Raw genomic sequence first — 22,842 nt, forward strand, 5'->3', positions numbered from 1 at the left:
AAGGTAAAGTCATCCCTGATGGAGGATCGCAGGAATCATGGGAAGGAGGGGTCCTTTCATTGGATTGGCAGGCCCAGTGCTGTTTCAGCCATGGAATGGCCGAATGGGGGAGGCAGCTTGATGGATGAGGTCTCTAGGACTCTGAAATATATCCAAATCTTCTTATGTGATATCATCTACTGTTAAATTCTGCTCCGTACTTCTAAAATTTTTATTTTTATACTGTATTGAGGATTTGTTCTGTTCTGTGTATTGTATTGTATTGTATTGTATTGACCCCCTTCTTTTGACACCCACTGCACGTCCAACCTACCTGGAAAGGGGTCTCTCTTTGAACTGCCTTTCCCAAAGTTTCTTCCATTTTTCCCTACAAGGTTTTTTTTGGGGGGAGTTTTTCTTTGTCTTCTTAGAGAGTCAAGGCTGGGGGGGTTGTCAAGAGGCAGGGCCTGTTAAAGCCCATTGCGGCACTTTTTGTGTGATTTTGGGCTATACAAAAATAAATTGTATTGTATCGCATAGTCTGCGTATACAAGAGGAGACAACCAATGAGCACTCATCTGGTGCAGCTGCAAGTAAACAGAGAAAGGGTGTGTTTTGGGACTCGCAAGGAAAAGAGAGGCTCGCCTGTCTGGTATCATGTGTTTTACTTACCACAACAGAATAGAAAAAAGTGGGGATTAGATTATAGCTGAAAATGCTGTAACTTGAAAGGATTTGTACAGCACAGGTGAAGTCAGGCCAAAAACAAGAGGCGAAGTTGTTATACTTTAGAAACCACTGCTAGAAAGTCATCACAGAGCCGGGTAGTCTACCGTCCTAAGTTCTCCATTGCCAAGTTTGACATCCCCTCCAGCTAGAAGTCATGTAATGTGCCACTGGTTTTAGATGGCTGGTGAAAGACTGCTTCCATTGTGGTGTCTTCTTGTATGTAGGGCAAACTTTCAATCACACTTAGGACAACTCCTATTTAGTTTTAGACCAGGGGTGTCGAACTCCAGGCCTGGAGGGCCACAGTGGCTACGGATTTTCATTCTAACCTTTTTCCTAATCAGTGATCAGTTTTCACTGCTAAGTAACTTCTTTTCCCTTCATTTTAATAGCCTTGATTTTAAGGATTCAGCCCTCTGAATTTATTTCTTTCTTAATTAAAGCAAAAGAAGTTAATTAACAGCAAAAAGTGGTCACTAATGAAGAGGGCTAGAATGAAAACCTGTAGCCACTGTGGCCCTCCAGGACCGGAGTTTGACACCCTTGTTTTAGACAATCATCCATATACAGAATATGCAAAAGTAGCCTAAACAAACTATATTTTGCCACAATGAAAATGAAGAAATGTACTTTCCAGTACTTGTAATAAACCTCTAAATCAATTATGAAGGCCATTTATTCCAGTTCAGGATTTCCCATCCCAGATTCATCAGATGAGAGCCTAAAAAGGGTCAGTGTAAAGTCTTCAATTAAAGCAACACTTGCTTGTTGGATGCACATGGAGCAATAGAGGAAAAACTCAAGCATACTTAGGGAGAACATTCAAACTCTACAGGCACTGATCAGACTGGGATCAAACTGATCAAACCCAGGGCATTGGAACAGTGAGGTTGCACTGTACTTTCCCTGGTGCTAATGATTTGATACTTTATTTTAGATTCAATTGTAGAAAAAATTCTATTTCTTCAGATGTCGACACATTTTTATGGCTTTAGTAAAATGGTCCCTGTTGCCACAAGTATGATTTGCTGATTGGCAGGCCTGAAAGGGCTTTTATGATTTCTTTGTGTGAAAGGATTATCATGGTGACTTAGAACTGTGCTTTGCATATTTTGTTTATTTCAAGACAACTTTACGACAGGCCGAGACAAAAGGCATTTTTTCCTCAAACACTTTTTGAAGTAAATGATATTCTGTATTTTATTTATTTATTTTTGACACAGAATAATACAGCAAATTGTGTGATAATCCATGAGAACCGCCAAACTGTAGGCATCAATTTCTAAAAAATAAATATATTGTGGATAGGCAAAGTAAAAGTTAAGACCATTTCAAAGAATGAGCATAATGCATGATACAATGAAGAACATAATTAAGAAAATAAAGATCTTAAAGTGTAAAACTAGTTAGAGATAACGGCATACTGTAGATCTCTTTTGCAGGGAAATCTGAGTCATAGCACCTAAAAATGACTGATCAGTGGTCTGCTGATTTTACAGTGTGATCTGAAATTGAATTCACTATTAAATCTGACCATATTATTACAATATGCATTTTTTTTCACTTGAAGAGTACAAAGAAAAGCATAATTAACTCCACAAAAATAGTACAAGCCTAAGTAGCATCCCATAGACAACATCATCCTAATCGGAGAACTAAATGAAAACAGACAGTTTTGAGTCCTTAAGAAGCTATGTGTTTAATCAACATTGTTATCTTCCCTGAAGGCCATACATGAGTGACACAAAGCACGTTACCAAAATCAGGGTTAATTAATGACATTGATTAAACAGCTAGCTTCTTTGGAGATGTGATCATTAGGTGATAAATTTGCATTAAGAATAAAATTAAGTGTGACCCAGTTTATTGAATAAGCAAGAGGTGTAGAGTGTTTCCAAAGAGATAATTTATTGATATCTCTAGCTATCATTGTTAGACTCAAATATCTTACTGAGTCTTGAAAGTTGTATTTATTTCTAGCAGGACTTACATTTTCACAGACAAAGACATCATCTAGCAATAAACTTAATGCAACAATGACTTAACCCAGCGTATTTTCACTAATTATCATTGACTGCAAAAAATATTCAGTTCTCTCAGATAGTAATTTTATTTTAGTTATTGATATATAGGAAGTAGTGCTGCTGCCTCGCAGTTGGGAGACCTGGGGACCTGGGTTCGCTTCCCGGGTCCTCCCTGCGTGGAGTTTGCATGTTCTCCCCGTGTCTGCGTGGGTTTCCTCCGGGCGCTCCGGTTTCCTCCCACAGTCCAAAGACATGCTGGTTAGGTGGATTGGCGATTCTAAATTGGCCCTAGTGTGTGCTTGGTGTGTGGGTGTGTTTGTGTGTGTCCTGCGGTGGGTTGGCACCCTGCCCAGGATTGGTTCCTGCCTTGTGCCCCGTGTTGGCTGGGATTGGCTCCAGCAGACCCCCGTGACCCTGTGTTCGGATTCGGCGGGTTGGAAAATGGATGGATGGATGGATATATAGGAAAGAGGGTGGCATTTCAGTATAGTGATTAATGCAGCTCTATTCTGACCGACTGACTTAGCTCATTAGTTAGTGCTGTTTTCTCATGGAAGTGTCTATGGGTTCAAGCCCCATGTCTGGTTACTGTCAATGTGAATACTGTGTTGTTGTTGTTTTATTGGATGAAGACTTCAATTTAGTGGACAGTTCACAACAGCATACAGTTCAATGCTCTGGCTTTTGGTTGAAAAATGAAAGAACAAATTTGCCTCGAAAGCTTGCATATTGTAATCTTTTTAGTTAGACAATAAAAGGTGTAATTTTACTTGACTTCTTACTCCAAATAAAAACATTTACTGTATTTATATAGCACATTTTCATACAAAATGTATACATCAAAGTGTTTTACACGAAGGTAAGGGAAAAAAGTAAAACTACAAAGGAGAAAAATAAGATAAACAAAATTCATTAATAAATAAAAATAGTAAAAACAAATAAAAACTTAACTTACACAATACAGATAAACAAATCAAATAACAGAAATAGAAGACTCCTTAGGCATGGCTTAAATTATTATTAATTAAACTAATTTCTTTAGTCCCTAATGGTTACTTTAATAAGTCTGATGCAATGGACAGATAACCTGGGAGAAGAGGAAGATAAAAATTCCCACAGTCAAGATGCTGGAAAAAATAAATCTGCAGAGGTTTCAAGGCCAAAAGACTGCCCAGCCCCTAGCTTCAATCACTGAATGTAATATTTGGAACTCCTAATACCTCAAAACAGCCTCAGTTCTTCATGGCATAGATTCTGCAAGACGTTGAAAACATTCTTTCAAGACTCTGGACCATATTGACATGATTTCTTCACACATCATCTGGAGATTTGTCCGCTGTCCATTCATCCTGCAAATCCCAAAGGTGTTCTATGGTGACTGGGAAAACCACTAAAAAATACTGAACTCATTGTCATGTTCATGAAACCAGTTTGAGATGACTTTTGCTTTGTCACATGGTTCATTATCGTGCTAGAAGTAGCTATAAGAAGAAAATTGTGGCCTTGAAGTAATGCAGATGGTCAGCAACAATACTCAGGCTAAGGCATTCAGTTGATGATTGATTGGTATTAACGGGTCCAGAGTGTGCCAGGAAAACATTTCCCACACCATTACACCACCAAACACCAGCAGGCTGGACTGTTAACACAAGGCAGGTTGGGGGCATGATTTCATGCTGTTGGTGCCAAATTCTGACAGTGCCATCTGTTTGCCTCAGCATAAATCGAGGTTCATCAGACTAGGCCTCGTTTTTCCAGTCTTTAAATGTCCATTGTTGGTGAGGCTGTGCCCACTGCAGCATCAGCTTTCTATTTTTGGATGACAGGTCTGAAACCCAAAGTGGTCTTCTGGTGTTATAGCCTCAAGGTTTGATGTGTTGTGCTTTATGAGATGTTTTTCAGCTCACCATAGCTGTACAGAATGGTTATCCAAGTTACAGTAGCCTTTCTGCCAGTTTGAACCAGCCTGGCCATTTTGATGTAGCTTCTGTCATCAATAAGGCATTTTTGTGTGCAGAGCTGCCACTCGTTGGATGCCTTTTGTTGTTTACACCATTCTGAATACACCCTAGAGACTGTTGTGCATGAAATTCCCAGGAGTTCATCAGCTACAGAAATACTCAAACCACCCTGTCTGGCGTCAACAATCATGCCATGGTCGAGATCACTGAGATCACATTTTTTCCTTATTGTGGTGTTTGTTTTGAGCATTCACTGAAGTTCCTGCCCTACATGATTTTATGCAAGCCACTTGATTGGCTGATTAGATAATTGCATTGATAAGCAGGTCTACAGGTGTTCCTAATAATTTGTATTGTGAGGGTAAATATGCTAAAGTAGTTCATTACTGTTATGATGCACCATCATAGAAGTGAGTCTTCTCAAAAGGTGGAATGTCCATATTCATTCTGACATTACAGATAACTGTGTAGCAGCACTTTGATTACCCAGCAATTGTTCAAGATGTCACCTCAGAAAACCAGGAATACAAGGGATTAATAATGATAACAAATCTTTAAACTATACTAGGTCGAGATGGGCTGTTGCTTACATTTAAACTGCCTTCACTGAATATTATTTCCTTCATGTTATGTATTTACAATCTGTTGTAAATGATAGCCCTGTAGCGGGGCCACATAATTAGTGTTAAATGTCAGTACTGAGTGCGTCTCGTTTCATTGTCCCGTTTACTGTTTGTGTATCAGTTAATGCCGTCCCCGTAAAGGGGGACGGATGATGGAAGGAGACCACAGCCACAAACCTGGAAAACACCTGTTTACAATTAATCAATCACAACCGTCACAGGACTATTTAAGCCAGCAGGAGGAGAAGGAAGAGGAGAGGAGAGAAGGAGATTTTTTTCACATTCACGACCACGAGCCACCTGTACCTGTTATTTTCCACATCGCGCATTTCCATCCAGTTTGTTTTTCCATCTGCTGGACTTGCTTCAAGGACCTCACCACGAGAGACCCCGGGGTAGGACTTAATCATCCACCACACACCGAGGATTCACGGTGAGGCTGCTCCATTTTTTCCAGGGAGAATCAAACGTCTCAATTTCACTGATTCAGTCAACCGCTTTCAGGACAGTTTCTTTATTACTGGACTCAAGTTCACAAGCATTCAGTTTATCAGTCATTGTTGTTATTCATGTTGTGTGTTTATATGTTACAGGGACAAGGGAGGGTTTTTGTTGTATATATATTTGGTGGTGTCTTGTTATTGCTGGGGTGGAGGGATATTTATATTTATATGTTTCTATTTTTTGCATGTCTTGTTTCACTTAATACATTTAATCCGTTTAAATTTTACATCCTGTTTTGTGTACTTATCTTTTCACCGTCGATTGTGGGGGAAAAGTTTAATTGGTTAGAAGTACAGCTTGATAATTAGATTATTTCTCAGTAAATCATCCAGGCCACAGGTCTTGGAAGTGTAGCTGCCAGCTGGGTAAAGGGGTCGGCCGTTACAGCCCGACCACAGACAGACACGACACCAGAATGTCCAAACACACACACATTTTATTCACACTGTTTACAATATTTACAGATTTGGCTCAGTCCTTGTTCCTTTCGGCCGCCTTCACTCCTCTCTTGCAAGCTCCGTCCTCTTCCACCCGACTCCAGCTCCTCGAATGGAGTGAGGCGGCCCCTTTTATCTTGCCCTGGATGTGCTCCATGCGCACGATGACAAACTTCCTGCAGTAATTTCCAGTGTAGCGGAAGCGCTGTCCTCCAGGGTTCAAGAACCGTCCAAGCGCCCAGGGAAGAATAGTGCTGCTCTCCCGGTCCGTCCTTCCTCCAGGCGTCCCTTTGGGGGGCAGGGTCCCTGGCCGTCTGTCACACTGTTTAATGGAAATCTTAAAAAGTACTGTACCCTTAAACATTAAGTTCTCTGAATACTCAGAAGGGATTATCACTATACTGAACATAAATGGATAAAATCAAGACAAACCATGCAATATAATTTTAAACAGACAAATAAACTAAAGTAAAGCAGTACTATAAGAAAAACAGTTGTATTTGTACAGAATCATAATTTATAACAAGAAGCTTTAATGACATTGTTCTCAATTTTTAAAATGCCAGTTAAGTAAAGCTGCATTTAAGAATGGAAACAGCGGAGTGTCAGTACTGAATTGTGAATCTTTTGTAAAGTTTTCCTTGATAGTAGATATGTTGGCTGTAGTACACTCTACTGGTGATTCACCATATGTCCCATAAACTATTTCCTCGCGCCAGTCCTAAAAGACTTCTGCTGTGTAGAATAATTGCTCACATTAAAAAATTCACCTCCACTTTACCTTCAAAACTAACTCAGCAGGCGTTTTTGCTGATATCTCAGTCAGTGGGAACTGTACAATAACAGAAATAAGCATTTTCCCAGATACACTGAAAACTGTAGTTGTTAGACATCTTCTTAAAATAAAAAGCAACTATAACTGCCATATTTTGAGAAATATTAGCAGTAACCACTACTGTCTCACAGCTCCAAAAGACTATTCACAAATCATAGCCTTGCCACTGTAGATAGATAGATAGATAGATACTTTATTAATCCCAAGGTGAAATTCACATACTCCAGCAGCAGCATACTGATACAAAAAACAATATTAAAGAGTAATAAAAATGCAGGTAAAAACAGACAATAACTTTGTATAATGTTAACGTTTACCCCCCCCCCCCCCCCCAGGTGGAATTGAGTCGCATAGTTTGGGGGAGGAACGATCTCCTCAGTCTGTCAGTGGAGCAGAACAGTGACAGCAGTCTGTCGCTGAAGCTGCTCCTCTGTCTGGAGATGATACTGTTCAGTGGATGCAGTGGATTCTCCATGTTTGACAGGAGTCTGCTCAGTGCCCGTCGCTCTGCCACGGATGTCAAACTGTCCAGCTCCATGCCTACAATAGAGCCTGCCATCCTCACCAGTTTGTCCTGGCATGAGGCGTCCTTCTTCTTAATGCCGCCTCCCCAGCACACCACCGCGTAGAAGAGGGCGCTCGCCACAACCATCTGATAGAACATCTGCAGCATCTTATTGTATGTTTGGAGTTGGCATGTCCTACCCGTGTTTCATTGGCTATTTCCCCAGGTACTCCTAATTCTCTTTTCAGGTCCCAATGATGTTTAACTTTACTGGTGACTCTAAAGTGGTGTGATTGTGTGTAGTGTTATTTGTCTATTTTTGTGTTTTGACATATGAGGATTTTATTTTTGATGCATTTTTAATGACTAGCTTATGCAACCCTGTTTGGAGTGTTCTCACCTTAGCAACAATAAAAATATGGCGGAGAGATAAAATCAATCGTCTAGAATCTTTATTAGATTATTTATTTTTCAAGTAGACCATAGAATTAGGAATGCATAGTGGATTTGGACTTCTGCTTTGCCAGCAACTTCTGATTATGATCTTGTCCTTTGATTCTGGTAGCCTATTTTTAATCTCTCGGTTTTGACCATTTGCTTTACCTGACCAGGTCTTCGTGCAGTCATTCATCTCGTAGTCATTCAACACTCATTACAGTCTTCACGGACATATTGTGTCTCATAACAGTGTTGATCTGAATATAGGCCTCCAAGGAACGGCATCCAACAAAGTTTTGTTCTTTGCTTGTCACCAATATTGGCTGTCGCTTTTTAAGATTCTGAAACTGGAAAAAAAATAGTCAGAAAATAGATGAATGCCTATATGACTATATTTAAGTAATATTTTAGTAATTAGACATAATTTAGGAAAATACATCGCTTTGTAAACAAAATGACTCTCTTCCAAAACTCCCTTTGCCAAACTAGCCAATGACTTCCATAGATCTTACCATTCTAACTTACAATCTTTAACTCTTTATTGCTTTAAATGAATTGATTACTTGAGATCACTGTTTCAGCTTCCATACCAAGGAACACAGTTATACATATCAATCACCATATAACCTTCATGCTTGCAACTCCTCAGAACTAATTAGAAATATATTTGCTATATTTTCATTGAAATTAAAAAATGGAACACTAGTGTTAAAATGATCATCAGTTTACCTTTGGTTACAGACACTTTATTTTCTCATCTTGCAGCACAGGTTTGGCCTTTCCTATTTTATCAAGACTCTGAGAAGTTGACACAGATTTTTTTCTCTAGTCACCTTGATTACACTGGTCTGCACCAAAATCCTCCCGTGCAAAAAAGTTGGTATACTTTATAGACTTACATGTGTTGTTTCTGACATTAGAATTTCTCTACCACAAACCATTTCCATGAGATATAGGATTCAATAAAAAATATCATTTTGAAAATAAATGATTTTTTTTTTTTAAAGTAAGTTGTTTGTTTTACAGCATAAATATTTTTCATGCTCAAAATATTATTTAAAATATTCTATATTTTGAGATTAAAAATGGCAGTCTTCTTTCGTTCTTAATGTTAGCTGAGGTAGAAACAACAAAAAAAAGTATTTGCCAAACATTTTTAGATGTTATTCAGTATTTTTCTCTCTTCTTATTCTTTCAAAATAGCCAGGAATTTATATTTAGAAAATAAGAAAGATGTATTTATATTGTCAAGAAGAGAGAAAGTTAATGTTTAAATATTTTTTACAAAAATATGAAATTTTGAACTGATCCATTCACTGTCTCCACCAAGTAACAGGCAAGCAAACAGTAAAAGACAACATGGGAGTAGTTTTTGATGAACACAAAGAGAAGTTCCACCAAGACATCACTCACATGGACGGATGTTATAGTGGAAAATGGAGCGAGTCTTTGTTAGCAGACACCTGATGGTCATTCCACCATGAAACACCTTCAGAGGATTACATAAGGAAAAAAATTATCGAGTGACTACTTTTTATAAGTAATAATTATATTTAAATTAACTATATGTGTAATGTGTTTTTTTTCAAGTCTAAATAATTAATTTTACTTTTTTTTTCCTCTAAAATAAGGTTTGTTTCATTTTAAACGTTCATCTCTCAAAAAGTGGATGTGGTTAAGGAATTCTGCTACCAAATTTGGATTCTGCACCCTCAAATCTATGAAGACTACCTAAAATTTTTTACAGGAGAACTTTTTTTTTTTATTATAGAGCACTTTTTAGGTTTGCCAAATGGGACCATAATTGGGGTTGCGCATGTTTGAAATGCACTAGCTACAATTTTAACTAACATGTGAAAACCTGAATGCTGTATGTGTAACAGCGAGTGAGGTAATCCATGTTTTAGCCTCTCACCTCTTTAGTGTGTTAACTCATGTTGATGTTGCCAGTCCAGCAGCTGGGGAAGGAGTGGACTTGCTGGAAAGATGCAGTGGCTATTAATACAGATTGTATAACACGATTAGTGAACTTACTGGATGGCATGAAAGGGAAGCCAGGAAACAACTTGTGAAGCTAAATGTATTTCAGCAGCTTTTTGCATGCAGTACCCCTGCTGAGTCTTTTAATGTTGTAGGAACAAAGACATTTCCTGTGAAAATTGTTTGAATATCCTTTTTTTATTACACTGATTGTATATTTTGTGTATTAGAATTTATGAGAGTTAAGATGGAAATATGAGAGTGGCCTCAGCTGCTATAAGAACTTGATCTATTTAACATTCGGCTATAAGCCAAAGTCTGTTTGATCAAATATGAATACAATCCATGAAGAATTCATGCTTAACCAAAGGAATTGTATAGAAACTGTCAGAAAATCTGAGTAATTAAAATGATACAATGAAAATGAAAGTAATTCATATACTGTAGCTTCATCCTAAAAACCTTAACTTGTCTACTGTCCAGTTAGTTATGTGATAATCTGATGAAACCAGTCTTATGTAATGCATATTAAACCTGCAAGTCTGTGGGTGAGATGAAGTGCTAGAGGAAACAGCAGACTAAAGACTTTTTTCTGTGAGTTTGCTTAATTTCAGATTGTGAATGTTAACAAAGGCCTACTTTTTGTGTCCTTAAAACTGTCACTTTTTTTGTATTGTATATGCAGTTTTTTGAATTTATTAATTAATTTATTTATCTATTTAAATTTATGCATTTATTTTTGAATGTATTGTATTTATGAACCCTTCACAAACTTGAAATGCCAAACCAAAATGTGAATCCGTCTGTAGCGCATGCATTAGTTTACTGTGAGATATACAGATATCCTGTGCAGAAGTTCTGCTTCCTTATGGTACATTAAATTAAACAGTAACTAGTCATTTCAATTAAAACTAGAGCTTTAGCAAAACAGACCACAAAAAATGTGTAAAATGTAGCCTTCTGATCTTATACAGTATAGTTTAACTGTTGTACAAGTGCTACAATTACTACATATAATTATATCCTCATTATTGCAATGTGCAGTGCAGAAGTACTGTAGTTTTTACATTATATTTTATCAAATTTAAAGATTTAATTACAGTAAATAAATTAGAACTAGTGGCACAGTGGTAGCGCTGCTGCCTCGCAGTTAGGAGACCCAGGTTTGCTTCCCGGGTCCTCCCTGCGTGGAGTTTGCATGTTCTCCCCATGTCTGCGTGGTGTTTCCTCTGGGCGCTCCGGTTTCCTCTCAAAGTCCAAAGACATGCAGGTTAGGTGGATTGGCAATTCTAAATTGTCCCTAGTGTGTGCTTGGTGTGTGGGTGTGTTTGTGTGTGTCCTGTGGTGGGTTGGCACCCTGCAGGATTGGTTCCTGCCTTGTGCCCTGTATTGACTGGGATTGGCTCCAGCAGACCCCCGTGACCCTGTGTTCGGATTCAGCGGGTTGGAAAATGGATGGATGGATGGATAGACTTATAGTACTGTATATTATTTTAATCAGATTATTTACTGAAGTATCCAACATGTTAGCAATGGTTCACCGTGCTCAATTAATAAATTACAATATGTGTGAATGCCTGCCAAAATGTGAATAAATATGTTACTCACAAAGTTAATATACTTTTTTGTAAACCTTTTCAAAGTGTATTGTGGGATATACTTTTACAGATAAACAAAATAAGATGGCATGCTAGCACTGTAGAGCAAATTAACATAATAAGCCTTTAACAAACAAATTGTATATGTAATGTCAGGCACGTGCACTTAGATGATACTTTCACGGTGCTGGCAAGGTAAGCAATACCATCCCGGGTCAAGAGAGGCCACTATTGCTAACTCCTTCTGCCCTTCCAGCTACAGTTCTGAAGGACAAGTCCTGGAAGGTGCCCAACCTCAATTACCCTCCACATCTGGAAGTCCCACCCATTTCAGGAGAGCTTGATATATATACCAGCCACCCACTCCCGCTTAGCGGTGGTCTATTAGCGATTTCAATCATGGCTGAGAGTATTTATTTTGTGTTGCTTTTCATTTTGGTTGAACCATTAAACGGGGTTTAACTAAGTTATATCTTAATCTTTGACATTGTTGTCTGTCCTGTACTTGAGTAAACCGTGTAAACAAATGAAAATCTTAAACATCTAATGATGGTAATAATATATAATCATATTTCACATTATTCCTACTGATTACTTATTTCAAAAAAATAATAATCTTTCCTGCAAAACTGTATTTTGCAATGACCATCAACAAAAGTCAAGTCAGTAGAAAAAAACAGAGAAAAGCAAGAATTACATTTCTTTTACACATTTCTTTTGTTTTTCCAATTGTAGCTCAGGCAGATGAAATGAACTGCTCATGGTCACACAGCATCAATAGCAGAATTTAATAATAATAATTTATTTTATTTATATGCGCCTTTCAAGGCACACAAGGACACCTTACAGAGCACATTAATAACAGTCACAACATAAAATTAATAAAATTTACTCCCATGATCTCCTGGTTTGAAGTCCTAAGTCCAAAGCTATTAACCATTACACAATAATTTTGGCCCCTGGTTAAAAAAAAAACAAAACAAAACCCTACTAGTCATATTGTACTCCCGATGCACCCAATTAACTGATAGCACCATTGTTTTACAAAATTCCTCAGGTTAGACCAGGTAATACATTTGTTGAGTATATATATATATATATATATATATATATATATATATATATATATTGTGTGAACACCAGGGCGTATACAACCATCCTAACCCAACACAGACAGGCAGGACACATGTTTCTCCACACAGCACACCTTTATTTACAAGTGGGGAAATGCTATCTTTGCTCCCCACAATAGCACAATGTTCACAACACCAAGCACAGTCTTCCTCACCTCCAGTCCTCCTTACAGGCTTTGTCCTTCTTTCTCCCAACTCTGGCCATTGACTAGTGGCAACTGGCACCCTTTTATAGGACACCCAGAATTACACCAGGTGCCCACAAAGGTTCGTCCAGCAGCACTACCTGGTGAAGTGGTACCAGTGCTACCAAACAAGGCCCAGTAAATGTCCAGGCGCCCCCTGGAGGAGGCTGCAGGCCCCAACAGGGTTGAGCTTCCATGCTCCAAACCTGTGGCCATGCTGGGGCCTCTTTTTCGGTGCAGAAGAGACAGTATGTTCACCTGGTCCCAGCAGGATAGAGCCCTGGCAGTCCGCCAGACACACACACACACACACACATATTATATATATATATATATATATATTTACATATACATTAGCTGTCCACCGTGGCTCCGCCCACGTAGTAGTGAAAAAGGACAGTGAGGAGGGCCCTGCCCGGCTCCCTACTCCTGATGTCACGTTTTCCCCTCCCCTCAGATTAGCGTGAACATATCGCTCCTGCAAGTGAACTATGATTCTTAGCACGGTGAGAGAAGTCGCAAAATCAACTGGAATGTTCAAGCAAATTATAGAAAAAAACCTGATCTAAATCCATTAAGTAGTTCTCTCGTAAAAAGCATACAGACAGACAGACATTGGATTTTACATATATATATATGCTAGGGGGCTTTGCCCCTACTCGCTTTGCTCGTCCGCCCCCCAACCCCCCTCCCAGGCCAGCCACTTCATGCCTCTGCTACTTGCGTTGTGAAGGGGGGGGGGGGGGGCTGAATGCACGCTAAGGAGATGTGGACGGATCAGCTGCTGGTTTGCTGCTGCTACTACCGAGCTGCATGATCTGCATGTCACGCTGTGCGCCCATCATTTAAAAGCCTGTACAGCGGCTGACCTTTTGTCTCACTTCTTTGTCACGCAGGATGTTAAAGTGTCTCTGAGAAATTGTTTGTGAGTAGGGCGTGATGTGCAAGTAATCTTGTGGGACTTCAATGTGTCTCTCCGAGATGATCACGCCTTGACCCAAGATTTTTTTATATTATATATATATACTGTATATATATATATATATATACAGGGTATATATATATATATATATATAGATATATATAATATATAAAGTAGACCTTTGCGAAGTCGTGGTTTAGAGTTCGCGGCCTCAGTCATTCGTGGATTTTTCCTTAGAACCTATCTAATAATTGTTAGCGGAAACCGCAAATATCCTCCACAAGTTTTATGCCTTTTTTCGTGGAAATACTGTACTGTAGAAAGAACAGGAAGCAACTGTAGAAGAAAATGCAGCTTGGGATGCTGAATGTAGCCAATAGAATTTGAAACTGCAACTCCCAGCAGTCCCTATAGTGGCTCCAATTGGTCTTCTGCTGAGGGTGCTGGGGCTGTTGGGATCAAAGGATGTCAGCATGGCTTTGAAAAAGAGGGCCGGTGACCAAAAGCAAAAAAAAAGTTTTGTAATTTGTGTTTCAAGTTCCTGTCTGTCTGCCTTCTGTTGGGTTACCTGTACTTAGTTCATTTTGTCCTGGATCGTGTCGTGATTGGCGTCTGAATTGCCTGCCGTCTGCCTGTGTACATGAGGACTGTAAGTGGATTCATGGCCATCCTGCAAAGAAAGGAGCGCTCCTGAACCCATCCACCCGTCTTCACTATTTCAAGAACTAGCAGTAAGACTATCTTTACATTACTATTCAACGTGCGGATCTCTGGACTATCTATTTTCATCATTACATTTCATCCGTTTCCGTTTTTCATGATTTACTGTGTGTGTTTTCTTTGTGCTTTGTTGTATTTAATGTATAGTCGCTGTAAGGGGAACAGTGGTGGTATCATTGTTTTAATTTGTTTTCATTACATTCTTTATTTGCTGTTTGATTACCGGTTTGCTTTGTTTTTGTCTCTGTTTGTGAGTATATGCGGGTTGGGCCAAGGCTGGGTACGTCCCTGGAATCTCTACCATAAAAATAAATCACAATCTTCTCGACGGTGTGAATCTTAGTGGCACCGGACCGCTACAGCATTATTCATTACTCATTGCTGCTGATTGACTGTGATGCATCTCCAGCTGAGTGTTCTTGTGTTTTCCGTTTTGTTCCTCTGAACCCTTAAACCACCACAACTGGCTATAGTCATTCCCCAGTACCATTTGCGAGCACGCAGGAGCTGATCAGTCAGTGCTGTACATTCGTTGAGCAGCCAGCTCATGACCACTGCCAGCCCCTTGCGAGCAGGGGGGCTGAACACACCTCTAGAAGACACGGACACTCCTCAAAAAAATCCTCTTAAAAAACGCTAATAGACTACCTTCACATTGCTCCCTTACTTGCTGGGCTTACTTACGGTTGACAAGCATATCACACGACGCTACACTTACTTAAAAGCCTGAACAGGACCTGTCCTTTTTGGCTGATTGCTTTGTTTCTCTCTCCTCCCCTAGACATCTTCTGCTCCTGTTGTGGGTCCCGTGCCCGTTGTGCTCCCCTATGATGTTTGCCTATTCTTTTAAATGAACTAACTGCATACTGAGCTCGTTTTACTTCTGAAAAAGACATGTGTTTGAATAAAGTTCCTGTCTCTACAATCTCCTGTGTTTCTGTGCAATTCTGTGACCCAAGTGTGACACCCTGCAGCCTCACTGTCCTTGGGATTGAGCCGCTGCACTAAGACTAGCCTGCCAGCATCAGCGCTTACCTCTGTGTGCTTGAGTGCAGCCAGTTCAAGCGCAGTTGGCTTGGTGATTTACTAAGTTTCATCCATTGCATCAGTTGCACCTTGTACATATTGTTCCAGTAGTTATTTAAATAGTTTTTACAGTTCATTAGCAGTGTGTAAAATTATCAGTGTTGCAGTAATTGTGATGCTCTTTGTATGAAAAAAAAAAGTGTTCCATTAAAATTTCACGTTTTCTTTGTAAATTGTGATGTTTATTTAAAGTGCAGAATAAAAGTATTCGGCGTCCAGGGATGCATTAACCCCCAAGTATGTGGCAGTTTAAGGCTTAAAACTCCAAGATGCTGCCAAAACGCCCTGCACCTTCTAAGGCTTCTGGCAATGAAAACGCGCTTGCATGAATTACAGTACATATAGCGGTAACATCTGTATTTTACATTCTAGCACTGCAGGAGCTCTAGGAACGTAACCCCTGTGAAATTTGGGGGTCAAGACGTGATCTTCATGTTGAGATCATGGAAGACACTTAAAAGACTAAAAAGATTGGCCACGGAGTGTCTCACGGGGGCCTTAAACATGAGACTTTGTGCCAAGTGATTGACCCAGGACCGTCTCGCGATGACGTAGAACATGAGATTCTTGCAAGACACGACCTACTTACAACCAAATAAGAGCACGGGCAGCAACACACTCAGTCATGTTTTGGCTTTGAGCACACACAGATCCAGGGCTCTCAGCGCATATAAAGCATATAAGGACAATACGTTATAGATGAAACGTAGACAACCAAGTGAAGAAGAAAGCAGTGTGGAGAAAAGAGACTCAAAAGCGTTGGAGAGACAAAAAAGAAAAAGAATAATCTAGGTGCAAATTCAGAAAATAAGGAAAGTAATTATCAGCCTGGAACAAAGTGGAATTGAAAAAAAGCACGTCCAATCTGGACATTGGCGCTATACACATGCAGAGCAGGTTAGAGATTATGAAAGCAATGGAATTCGAAAGGCTCAAAAAAAAATGTTGGAGCGATACACATGTGGAGAAAGTTAAAGAATATGAAAGTAGGAAAATTAGAAAGTATAAAAAAAAGAATGTAAAGATCGCAGTAGCGCAAACAAACGGAAATTATTACTTGAAAAAGGGAAAATAATCACCACGGACCAGGTGTCATTGAAACAAAAGCAGGATAAAGAGAGGTCAGAAATAAAAGACAGAGTAGAAAACAAAGTAAAACATCATAAAGAGTTTAAAAAACAAGGAGGGCACATGCAGAGCAGGTTAGAGATAATGAAAACTGGAATTCAAAAGCCTCAAAAAAAAACGTAGGCACGAAACACATGCAGAACAAGATACAGAATATGAAAGCAGAAAAAAACAACAGTGTCAAAACAAAGAAAGTAAACATCGCATTAGCGCAAAAAAAGAGAAATTATTACTCGGAGAAATAACGGAAAGGCGAATAGAGATCGAATATATGGACATAGGTGATATGTCCGAAGTATGTAAATATTGTAAGGGTTTGAAGTTTAAGTCAGGAGAATTTCAAAAACAGAGTTTACCTCACATGCATTTATTGGTTACTTTGCAAAAAAATTATTAACTGCTGATGATGTGGATTGTTTTGTTTGTGCTGAAATTCCAAATAGAGAAACCTATCCTGAATTATGGTACAAAGTCATCAAACACATGTCTCACTGACCTCATTAAAAAGATTCAGCACATTGGGACTCGAAAGATTTCAAATATTGTTTTTACAGAAGTTCAGAAATACAAGTGATACTAATGAAATAGCAACAATTCAAAGAAAAAAAAAATCTTAAAAGTGTGTATCCGGAAAAACAAAAACAGGGTTTGGCGAGCAGGGGGCAAAGACCCCTAGTATATATATATATATATATATATATATACCACAGGTGAACCCTGCGTAATTTAAGACATTGAAAGAAAGGCTTCACAAAATAAATCAGCAATTGACACAGTAGAGGTATGTCTTACCTGACATGAGTCTCTTGACTAACATGATGTTGTGGTGGTGGTAAGATGGCTTCTAGCAGGAAGTGAAGGGTTTAGGTCGTTGCAACCAAAAGTGACGACACTGCTCCTTATGCCATCAAATATCCATTCTGAAGGCAAAAAGGAAAGAAGAGGCATTAGGTGACAGCACCAACCATCAACCCTGGATGAAATTACCATTAGACAAGCCCTGAGATTGTCTCACAATCACGTGTGACTGTATATATACTGAAAGAGAAAGCGGAATGTACTTAAAATGTACTTAAAATATAATAAGCATTTTGGGGGATTTTGATTTTAACAATATTCTCTTAGCTAATGCGAGATGAGAACATAGCTATTTGATGAAGTCTTGTTTGATTCAATCTGTTTGGTCTCACTTCAGTATTATTCACTTTGCACTATGTTTTTATATCTATTGTATGTAAAATGGCTCTAAATTTTTCACATTTTCAAATGTACTGTGTAAAAAGGAACAGATTCGACACACGTAAAAAGGTTTGGGGCAGCCACCCGTATAATATTCCTGGTTGCAAATGGTTTTTGAAATAGCTGTTGACAATACTGAGTCCAAAACAGAACTGATGCAGGTTGGAAAAGATGGCGGCATTAAGGGATCTGACCGGAAGTGATGTAGGGAAACTGGAAGTAATGTCCTTCTGATGTCAGCCTGTGCGCCGGAAGTGACGTTCTTCTGGGCGCCGGAACTGGAAGTGACATTCTTCTGGGAGACGGAACCGGCATCATCAGCAGTGAATCAGATGGTCAGTAGAGATAACAGGAGAAGGTTTAGTGCACCCCACCACCCCCTGGCGTGGAATTACATTTGCTTGGTCCATACAACGTTCCCCTACTCGCACGTGTGTGACAACTGTTACAGTTTAAAACACATACACATCGAGACTACACAATTTGTAGAAATAATCATTCCAGCAATTTATGAATGTGCATAAAAATAAAGAAGCATTGTTTACAGAAGGGACAACTCTCATTCATATGTGGCCAAAAACAACTGAAAAGTGGTGCAGATGGAGACATTAGTGGAGCTGGCTTAGTAGATAAGTGATAAACTTCTGCAGAACATGACAGGACTGAAAAATTAATTGAAAAATTCCAGCCAGAATTTAAAACTATCATAAGCTGCACGCTCAGAAGCAGTTTCTGAGGGCAAAGTTAATTTTATATTCATGCCTTTGTGAGCTTTGTCTTACTCCAAACTATCTATAAGCCTAAATAGGAAAGTACCCTTTTTGTTGGCTTATTTGAAAACATAAATAAATTGATCAATCAAAAATGAATAGACATGCAACAGCTGCCTGGCAGAAGGTCCACTAAACAGAACAAATTAGACACATGCTTTAAAATGGCAAGCTACTATGAAGAAGTTGGAAACTGTTTGCGAGATGACAAATGGGGCAGAACATGCATCTGCGAATCAAATTTCCGTCATGCCAAATATGCAGCGAAAAGCAAACACTGTAGGTGACACTTGTGTTTAATATCCAGTGTGCTGTGAGAGCAGTGATTTATGGGTTTAAACCTAATTGAGCACAACCGGATAACATAAATAACTGAGTAGCCAGTCTCTCTAGGTAAATGTTTTTATTATAAAAACAATAAATAACACAAAATCACAATCTAACATGGAACAATTAGGCTAATTAACTAATCAACAACAAGGACACTGATATTCAATTAATTGTTACCTTACTGTTTCTCATCTCTGCAGATATTTTTGAAATATTGCCCAGCTTTAAGTAGCTAATTAGCACTATGCAGAAGTTGAAAACATCACAACGCTTGAGTAATTTGCTGATATGACTTTGCTGATATAGGCCAGCACTTAAATACTCCATTATATGCTACATCAGCCATTTGGTGGTTTGTGAAAGAGCTTATAATTATAGACTGCTCTAATTAGCTAGGTGTCTAATTGTAAGAAAAGTTAAAAAAAAAAAAAAAAGTTCGGAAAAACTTTCAAAATGCACCACTTGGTCTTAGTGCAATAGTCCTACACTTCAATTAAAAAATAAGAAATATTATACAGCATCATAAGCCTCCGGAACTAGGGGTCAGAAGTGTCTTTAAATTCCTGAAAGGCACAAATGAAATACTCTGGGACCTAAACTAGCTAAAAGCATGAATTTGTGGGGTGGAACACAACAGGCAGTGTTTTTTTTCCATTTTACCTAATAAGTCAAGTTTATCTAGAGGTTGAATCAAAAGGAGGAGTGCTATGATGGTCAACAAATTCCAAACACTGTGTATACACAGTAAATATAATGTGTGTGCGTGTGTGTGTATGTTTTGACCACTCATGGGTATATCAAAGCCCTGAACCCTTGACACATCTACAACACACAGTCATGGGTGCAAATAAACTATTTTATTTTCACTAAATAGCTTTTCGCAGGTTTTTTCTTAAATACGATATTTTTTCTCTTCTATATTAAATTTTCTGTTTCAAATGGCATCTGTGCTGTCCATCTGGGGTTGTTGATGTGTTGATGTTCCATCCCAGATAAATTCTGCCACTGCAAGAGGTAATAATGATTGCTAGGCAGGAAATGAGTTGGGGTACCAGATGTTAATTCACATTTTATATGGGTTCATTCAAAGAGATAATAAAAATACACTGTGGACGGAAAAAGGTTGGAATCAAACAGTTTAAGCAAAGGGAGTTGTTCTGTCCTACTCCAATTCTGGTCCTTTACTGAATGCCAAATTGCACTGGTTTTGAGATTTATACTTTGCCACCCTGGAAGGGACAGGGTGTACAGGTACAGTATATATGTGTATATACAGTGTGTGTGTGTGTATATATATATATCCATCCATCCATCCATTTACCAACCCGCTGAATCTGAACACAGGGTCACGGGGGTCTGCTGGAAGGCAGGGAACCAATCCCGGGCAGGGTGCCAACCCACCGCAGATGTGTGTATATATATATATATATATATATATATATATATATATATATATATATACAGTATATATATATATATATATATATATATATATATATATACAGTATATATATATATATATACAGTATATATATATATATACACACACACACACACACACACACACTTGTACATACATTACCACAGGCTTTTCATTTTTATGTATTCTTATCTTAATAAACAATAATATGTCAAATGTCCATAGATTACCGTATATACTCGAGTATAAGCCAAGGTACCTAATTTTACCTACAAAAACTGGAAAAACTTATTGGCTCGAGTATAAGCCTAGGGAGGGAAATGCAGCAGCTACTGGTAAGTTTCAATTACTGTACATTAATTGAGGCATCCATCCATCCATTTTCCAACCCAGTAGGTTAAATGTTTTTGAGTATTTATTTCAAAGAAAAACTGTAAACTAGCTCTGTAAGTGGAGAAGAGGGTCAACAAAAACAATATTGTATCACTCTCTCTCGCGACCTGACTTGAATATAAGCCGAGGGTGCTGAAAAACTCAGCTTATATTCAAGTATATACAGTAATTAAAACCCATAATCGATTCAATTCCATATTCACACCCAGTTAGTTTAATTTAGTTTTGGAAGGCTGAAAGGAGTCGTTTTACCTAAATTGCTTTTAGCTGTTCAAGCCCCCATTTTGTTTGTAGATTCATCCATCATTCCTTATTCCTTAGTGTTCTGGGCCTGAACCATGGCTAAATCTGTTGTGTCTGGGGAAAGGGGTGTAAGAAGTACCCCAATACCTTCATAGTACAGTTAAAAGACATATTATATAAGCCAGTAATCAGCAACCTGGAGTCATTATCTGGTTTGGAGGTAAACTTTAGAAAAGAATAATACTAATGAGTGTATGGTAAATCAGCCATCTTCTGCATCTTAATGTGTTTTTTCCCTTGCCAGCTTTCTTTCAAGCTCAAATGTTTTCTTCTTCTTGGACCAGCTTGCTCTGAACATCAGAAAATAGAGAAACTATTGCAAACTTGCTGCACTTCCAAAGCTGACAAAGTTTGAGTATTGGATACCTGAGACCCCCATGCCACATCTCGTCGATAAAGTCAGCCTGGCCAGGTGTCTGATGCTCATTAAAGCTGGAACCGCTCACCTTCTGAAGATGTTAGTGAGTCAATAAACACATATTTAGACATTTTGCTTTTCCAGTTTATGTGATGCTTTTTGTTCCTGAGCAAATTTACTATTATATTATTTTATAATAATATTTTAAGTCAGTATTTTTCCAAACTTTTTTATTTATGTATTCATTTTTTTGGTTCTTCAAAATAATTAAGCGTATATAGCCACGTGAAAAAGTGTGTGCAGCATTTTCAACTCTGTTTGGAATTTTAGGACAACACTAACCGTTTTCTAGTCCAGGGGTCTGTCTGCATGCTTGGTCCTTGAGGAACATAGTGGCTGCAGGTTTTTATGCCAACCAAGTTTCTTAATAAGAGGTCAATTATTGCCTCTTAAACACTTCTTGTGCAAGCATCACTTTTATGATTCATTTTACTTGTCTTGCTTGCTTAGATTCTCTATCTCTCTGTTTCTTATTTTAGTCGTAAATTTTTGATTACTTCTAATTAGCAATGAGATACAGTATTATTGTGAAGTTTGTGAGACTTACCAGGAACGTTTACTTGGTTCATCTACTCTCACCCTTGAAGATTAACACACACACATACACTGAGATCCTAGCCAGACAGAGTTTCAGGTGGGACCAATTTCTAGTCACCCTGCAGTATTCCTCATAGAATTCTCTTCACATGCATGCATATGGAGATCCAATCCAGACAAAGGATCTAGTGGTGCTAAGTGCCAGTCATTGTCCAATATTCTGCAAAGGATTCTCTACATGGGGACTTCACTTTTACCAGCACTAACAAACATGTTGGTGTCCTTGTGACACACATAAAAGCACAACTCTTTTGGTTATGTGCCACTTACCCAACCAAACAATGTTGTACTTTGACCACAGTTAATTATTGATGAGTGACCTCAACAGCCTCAATAAATCCTGTGAGCAAGACAGTGACATTTTTGCCCACACTTGGTACCTTTTTATTATTTCAATCACTCTAGATAAAAGCCAAAGTATAGAAAATATAAAATGAATTATTTTTATAATAATATTTTATAATAATAAAATGTATTATTATTAATATGTTATTTATTAATTTATAAAAATACCAAATATAATAAATTATAATGGAAAATAAAACTGAAAGCAAAGTCTGGATATAAACAGTTGTAGAAAAACTT

General features: G+C 38.4%; 1 long non-coding RNA gene across 2 annotated transcripts; it reads right to left on the reverse strand.

Annotated features, from left to right (window-relative positions):
* Positions 1-6,278: 6,278 nt before the first annotated feature.
* LOC114652191 (uncharacterized) lies at positions 6,279-22,481 on the reverse strand. Of its 2 annotated transcripts, XR_003716311.2 has the most exons (4): positions 22,208-22,481; positions 17,580-17,707; positions 8,201-8,382; positions 6,279-6,579 (listed from the first exon to the last, which is right to left on the reverse strand). It is a non-coding gene; the product is annotated as an uncharacterized LOC114652191 (long non-coding RNA). The 2 variants fall into 2 exon arrangements; XR_003716310.2 differs by lacking the exon at positions 6,279-6,579 and having other exon boundaries at positions 7,266-8,382.
* Between the last annotated feature and the right edge of the window lie 361 nt (positions 22,482-22,842).

Source organism: Erpetoichthys calabaricus, chromosome 5, assembly GCF_900747795.2.
Source record: "Erpetoichthys calabaricus chromosome 5, fErpCal1.3, whole genome shotgun sequence".
Taxonomy (NCBI): Eukaryota; Metazoa; Chordata; class Cladistia; order Polypteriformes; family Polypteridae; genus Erpetoichthys; species Erpetoichthys calabaricus.